The following is a 7,422-nucleotide window of genomic DNA, read 5'->3' as shown; positions in this document are numbered from 1 at the left end:
TGTCTGAACAGGGGGAGTCCCCAGTCTGATTCAGGCCTCCCCTCTCATGCATGGAGCCCTGTCTGGATGCCTGGCATGGTAGGTTCAGGGCAGAAGAGGGACAGAGGGGACACCCTGGATGTGACCTTACAGTGCAGACATCCACCTCCCTAAGGCCAGACCCCCAAGCCTGGCAGCACATGGAGGCTCCGAGAGGAAGAGGCTGTGTCCAGGGCCGGACCCGGGCCCTTCTGAGGTGGGTCAATGAACCAAACACACCACCCAGGCCCTGGAGAGCAGGAGCAGGGGTCCTGCTGGGTGACAAGCTAGGGAAGTCAGCGCTGCGTGAAAGGCCACTGGGAGTTATCACAAATAGGATGTAAACGGCAGCTGACACAGTGCTTTTCTGACCACACATAATTGAGTCTCATGACAGCCTTCTCGGGTATGTAATAAAAGCATCCCCACTTTATAGATGAGGACGCAGAGAATCTGAGAAACGGCCACAAGGATGGTAAGAGGGCGCCAGGTTCTGGCATCAGGCCCCACACCCTGGGCCAGGCTGCCTCGAGGCTCCACCCTCATCCATCACTGAAGTATGCCTGGGGGCATCGCAGCGCCCAGGGCAACCCAGCCCCTGGAGTGAGCTAGCCCTGGGTGCAAATCCTACCAATGGTACTTTGAGTGACCCGGAACAGGTCCATCCCCAAAGGGGGCAGCGCAGAACCAGAGATGGGATTCAAGGAGACCACAGCACAGTGCGGGTACTTGGGAGACAGGCAGAGCAGCAGGGTGTACGGCCAGGTTTACGGCTGGGTGGCAGCCTGTGGCTCGGCTGTTCTAAGGGGCTACCAGCACCAATTCTAGGTAGCCCAGGTCCCCACGTCCTGGGCCCACCACCAGGCCCGCCCACACTGGGGCATCAGGAGAGAGGACAGAGATGGGAGCCACCCTCCAGGTCAGGTCCCTCACCGGGGGTGAGGTGAGGACCCGCCCCCTATCCTGGGAAAAATCTTACCCTCTGCAGGGTGGGTCTGCAAGCAGGGCAGGTGCAGGCACGGAGCACAGCCAGTCGGGGCATGGCCCCAGGACCCAGCTGGGGTTCTAGCCCTGTCCTAGCACTGGCTCCCTGGGTGCCTTGGCCAGGTTTCTTCTCCCTGGGATCTGAGCTAGCTGACCTCAAAGGCCCCTCCAGCCTCGTCATTCTGGCATGAGACACTCCTGCCCTTTATACCACATTGGAGGAGCAGCACAGGTGGTAACGATGTTATCATTACTACAATTACACACAGCCCAGTTACTGCAGGCAGATTGGCTACCAGGCTCAGCGCTAAATGGTATTTAGTCCTCACAACCGCTCAGGTGCGCGTGATATGGGCGCACATTGCCACGTCACAGATGAGGCCCAGAGAGGAGCAATCACTTTGCCTAAAGTCACACAGCTGGGGATGGAGATCAGAGAAGCAGCTCGGGTAGAACACCAACCCTCTGATTCAGAGTCTAAGCTCTTAACTGCTGTGCTATGCAGTGACGAAAACCACCACCGACCCCCAAATATGGCCTGCTTGGCTCCAGAACGCAGGTCCGGCCTCAGGTGCCACACCCCGCGCTGCCGGGACCTCACGTTGGGTGAACGAGGGAGAGGGGCCGAGGGGAGCCGCTGCCAGCCGATCCAGCCCCTCCCCCCACCCGAGGTGCAAGCCTTTCTCTTCATAAGGACGCTCGGAGCCTCTTCTTCTCCGTGTAGCTGTCCTGGGTTCACCCCCAGTTAGAGCTGAGCTGTCCAATACGGTAACCACGTGTGGCTGGCCCAGAACCGCGTCTATTACTACCACTCAGGTCATAACAACAATTAGAACATCACCCCATCTTCCAGAGGCATCAGACTGGAGGGAGGGCTTCGACAAACATTTGAGTGGAGGGAATCCACGTGGGGAACACTCACATTTTCAGGGTGGCTCCGTGTTTTCCTGACTCATCCCAGCCTTTAGAGCCCGCTCCCGTTTCGAGCCCTGCCTTGCCTCCAAGCAGCGAACTCGAACCCGCACCGCTCAGCTCTAAGCTGCATCTGAGACTCCACGTGCGCCTGGGTTTCCCCCTGTGCTGTACTGCGCCTGCGCGTCCCGGGTGCTCTTAAAGGGCCCGCACGGCCGCCACACGGCCCCCTTCGCTGGCCATTGGAAGGGGGCCCAGCCAGGGGGGCGAGCAAACCCGGTGGACAAAAGGTTTTTTGTTTAAATCATCACCATCACCAGCTCACTAAAGAGTGGCAGGAGGAGGGGAGGAGTCAGGAAAAACTGGCCTCAGTGTCCTCATAGACTCCATGTGTGACCCTGGGTGACTTGTATGGCCTCTCTGAGCCTTGGTTCCAGTTCTCTGAGCCTCTGTCAAAGGGAGTGGAGGCATTTGAAGGACTGGGATGGCATCAGGTGATGTGTGATCAGGATAACAGGGCAAATGAGTCCTGTCAGTGGGACCCACCCCCAGAGCAGTGGGGCCCAAAGGTTCCAGTCCTGAGGCTGCTGCCCACCAGCATGTGGCCTTTGGCAAGTGATTGCCCCTCTTTGAGCCACCTATGTCTCAAATGTAAAGTGAAACTAATATTACAATGCACGTACCATGTGGTGTTGAACAGAGGAGACGGGTAGTCAAATCCACTAGGCAGCACAGATCCTGTTCCGTAGATGTATTATTTCTGTCTTCACCTAGTCTGGCTGATTTTCACCTTGGAAAGTGGGTTTCTAGGTTAAAAGAGTTTGAGAAATAGATGCCTATGTCCCCCTCCCCCCACCACCTTGGAGATGCACAAATCACATTAGCATATTAAAGGCTCTGAAAAGTCCTGCAGGCAAGATACCCTTCCAGCTTTAACCCAGCATTTCCCTAACTTTTTCCGATCACCTAAGTTTTTGTTTCTATCTGTTAGCATCCCAAGGAACAAATGGGACTTAAGGAAATACTGAGTCCTAAGTCTTGTGTTGCAATTGGGGAAACTAAGTCCTTTCTCCTCACTGGGCCTCAGTTTCCCCAATTGCAACACAAAGACTCCTAATGAGTTTGCTGCAGAGCCAGAACTGGAATCCAACCCTGACCTGAGTCGTTGGGCCTCACGTCCTAATTGGTCTTTGTCCACTGTGTAGAGCTAGGCCCAAAAGAAGGGGAAGACCACCAGGGAGAGAAAGGAAGCCCTTATTTGAGAACTGGGGATGATCCTCCATTTTGAAAATGAAAAAAGTTAGGTTCAGAGAAGGGAGGCAACTTGCCTGAGAGCACATAGCAACTAGGTCCTAGACTTTCCAGAGGCAGATATAGACTCCTTTTTCTCCTTGTGGGAGTGGCAGTGGCAGGGTTTCCTCAGTCTTGTAGCGTCAGCCTCACTTAATGGGGAGCTCACTCTAGGGGCTCCTCCCGACCACGTCCCCAGGTTCCAAGTTTCCCTAAGGCCTCCTCCGAGGAGACTCCTGGGTATGACTACAGCAGCCCCTGGTGGCCAATCTCCACGACCAGCCGCCCCACCCTGTAGTGGCCAAAGGCAGATCTGTAGGATCCAGTGGGTATATCCCAAACTGAGGGGGGCTGAGATAGAGGGGGGAGTCTCTGATGCCACTGGGCACCTTGAGATGCTGAGAAGACTCTGAGCTGGGATATGGGGACCTGGGTTTGAGTCCCATCTCCACCCAACCTGTCCCATCTTCACCTGTTAGAAGCCATCACAGCCTGTTGCTATAGAAAAACAGAATGTCCCCGTGCTGTGGAAAGGCCAGATCGCTAAAAAAAAAAAAAAAAAAAAAAAAAAAGAAAGAAAATCCTGCCACCTCCCAGCAGGGGTCTCCTTCTAAGCCAGGGGATTCAAATCCTGAGTCCACCACATCCAGGCTGTGTGTACTTAAGCAAATGCCTTTACTTCATTGGGTCTCACTTTCTTCATCTGCAAAATAGGCAGAAAAATTTGTTCTTGTATCTTCATGGTTTTGGCAGGGTAATAGGAAACCCTGACTCATTGGTATAAATGAGGAAAAAAATTGATTATCTCAAACAATTATAAGAAACCCTATGGTAGGGTAGCTCCAGGGTTTGTTAATAGCACAATGGTGTCATCAAGGACCCATGTCCTTTTCATCTTTCTGTTCCACCAAGCCCTGTCATGGTCACAAAATGGCTGCTGCAGTTCTGGGCATCACATCCAGACCTGACAGTGCCCAGCAAAAGAGAAGACAGTGTTTTTTATATTTCTCTTTTTTTCCCCAGAATTCTTCCCCCTTTGGCAGACTTTCCCTTCTGTCTCATGGTCCAGAACTGGTTCACATGGCTATTCCTATACCAATACCTAGTAAGGGAGATAAGAGTCACAGTGGTTGGCCTGGCGAAAGCCCATGACTGTAGAGCAGAGTGGAGAACTCTGAACAAAATGAGGTGCTGTGAATAAGGAAGAGAGTCATGACTCTTGGAGAGGTATCCACACCAGCCCACGAGGTCCCACACATGGTTCCTGAAATATGAATGCCAAACACTGAGCACAGCACCTAACACATGGCAGGTGCCTTATGTGTGTTCATTTGTTCTCTCCTTTGTGTGCTTCCCTCCAAAAACACAAGACTCCCAGCCTGGCCTCTCCTGACCCAGCCTCCCGCCCTCCATCCCTGGGGCTGGGGTCTCCACTGCCCAATGCCCCTTCTACCCTGTCCTCTGGTTCCATCACCACCACCTCCTTTTGTTTCTGTCTCAAAAGCTTGGGATGAACAAGGATCTCCCCATTGTCCCCCATGACTTCAGATTCCTAAAAAATAAAAGACAGGAAGTGCTCGATTCTCATGCAAATGCTTTTGCCAGGGAGTCAAAAATTAATAACAGTATAAACAGAGGCCTGGAGTATTTAACCACCGCGTCCAAACAACCAGAGTGGTCAGAATACACCGTTATCCGGGCAAGGTATGGAGACTGACTGCCAGCTACGACATTATTACATTCGGAAATGTCAGAAGCGTGCAAACGCCAGGAGGAGATGAACAGTATGGTTGAAAATGACTTTTGAGTAAAAAAAAAAAAATCCCCAGCATTCATCTAAAACAATAATAACAGCCAATAATAACAGTGCATGTAATAATGAACTATCCCAGGCATAAGAGGTAATTGTTCAATTAAGATCCAAGAGTTTCTGAGACTGTCTTTTCTGATGGGGTCCCATTGTTTTTGACTCTGGTAGCACTAATTATTTCCCAGTAGTGCTTTAAAGTTGGGATGAAAAAAACCCTGCTGTCACATATGACATACAAGTGCTTTAACATTATTAAATACACATACACGCACATAATAAGAAATCCTTGTTGGAATAAAGTTAGGGGTATGTTCAGACTGACAGTCTCCAGGGCTCAGCAGAAGTGGCAGGCAACAGCCAGGGTCTTACCCCACTGCAGAAGCGATCTGGCCTCACCACCTCTTACCCCTCAGGGGTCAGAGTGTTTTCTCCCCTGGATGGGGTCTGAGGGCAGAATGCCTGGGTTCAAATCCCACCTCCTCCACTTACCAGCCAGCTGCCCTGGGCAAGTGTCTTCCCCTCTCTGAGCCTCCGTTTCCCCATTTATAACATGGAGTGCTGTGGACATTCAGTTTTTTGGTTTTTGGTTTTTGTTTCTTTTTGGCCTCACCAGATTCTAGTTACTCTTTCTTCTACTGTCTGTATTCATTAGCTCTTGCCACAAAATTGATGGCTGCACTTGAAAAAAATCACAAAACTCAATGACATACAAAAAAAATGTTTTTGGTCCCGCATCTGTGGGGTCCCTCTGATCTCTGTGAGGCTTGCCTGGGATGACATAGCTCTATTCCACGTTCTCTCATCCTCCTCCCGGGTGCTGGCGCCGGCACGTCTGCTAACATGCCACTGGTTAAAACAAGTCACATGGTTAAGCCCAGGGATGCAAACTTATGCTTTGCCCACAGTCGAAAGACAAAGTTGTACTGCAAAGGAATGAATGGCTAAAGGGAAAAGTCAGGGCCACTGAAGCAGTCTAGCACAGGTATCCAACTTTCCTCAGGAACTTCCCCTCCCCATCCTCAGTCCCTGTAGTCCGGGAGAAGTTAACATCATCCCTGGTTCTAGCTCTACCTTTCAGAGATTCTGAGCCTCAGGTGTTTCTCCATTAAAGAGAGATTAGTGAGTGTTAGGAAGGTATCAAAAGCCCAGAAACATCAAACTGAGACCATGTCCTAATCAGGAGGGACGTTTTCCTCTAAGTGATTCTATGTCCAGTGTGTCCCCTGAAAATATTTTGACATACCACCAGTATGTGCCCTATATTTTGAAGGACATTGGGAAAGGTCATCTTTCAGATCTTACAGGAACAAACAAAATCTCAATGGCCTGAAAATATTTTAAGTTCCCCCTAAACAGCTTTTGAGTTATAGAATATCCACACCCAAACCATCAAATATTTAGAAAATCACAGTTGAAAAAGTTACTATGTATTTAGCCGAAAATGTTCTCAGAGGAAAATTCATAGCCTACAATTATTTCATTATTTTTTTAAAAATGAATGAACATTCACCTCGATAATTTATGGAGTCTCTTTGAGTTGAGAGGGTGTTTTGATTTTGTGGGCCAGCCCATCACAAAACCCCCTAGAGAAATGACCTCTTTATAGCCCCAGAAGAAGTCATAGCTGTTTTCCATGACAATGTTGCCCACATGGGGTAGAGGGTGGGCATCTGGGAGAAGGCTTGTCGCAGATGTTACTGGCTGCCCAGGCAATATTGGTTTCCCCATCCTCCTTTCCCACAGAACCGAGACCTGGCTGGGGAAACTACCTTTCTCCATATTGCCTTCTGCTGCTTTAGGACAACAGCTGCTTCCAGCCTGCTGATTGGCTGAAGCATGGGACACATGACACAATTCTGGCCAATGATACAAGAGGGGAGGTTGGCTGGGGGACTTCAGGGAAAGGTTTCCTCCCTCATAAAAAGAGACACAGGAAGAACTATTTCTCCTTCTTCCTCTGGATGCTGCCGAATCTGGATGTGATTCCTGAAACAGTGGCGCCATCTTGTTTCTTTGCTGGAGGCCTGTGTGAGGAAGAAGCCAGCACGTCTGGTGGGTAATGCCTAGCACCATGCCTGATAAATGTTTGAAGGGATAAATGAGCTGGCAGAACCCTTAATGAATCACAGAGACTGAATTAACCAGCCTTACTGCTCTCCCTAACTTGGGACTTCCTGCCGAGACAATAAATATTCCTTTCTTCAAGCCAGTGTAAGTTTTCTGACTTGCTGCCCCAAACACATAACTGTTTGAACATCGCAACCACCATCCTCTCTTCTTTGAAAAGCCCAGGGAATCACCTGACCCTCACAAAAGCTGTGCCCCATTTTACAGATGAGGACACTGAGGATCAGAGTTTAGGTCCTACCCATGGTTACCCAGAAGGCTTGGCTCAGCCAGGGAGGGCA

This window comes from Hyperoodon ampullatus (assembly GCF_949752795.1).
Source record: "Hyperoodon ampullatus genome assembly, chromosome: 13".
In the NCBI taxonomy this organism is placed as follows: domain Eukaryota; kingdom Metazoa; phylum Chordata; class Mammalia; order Artiodactyla; family Ziphiidae; genus Hyperoodon; species Hyperoodon ampullatus.
The sequence above is the reverse complement of the archived record's forward strand: the minus strand, read 5'-3'. Positions refer to the sequence as shown.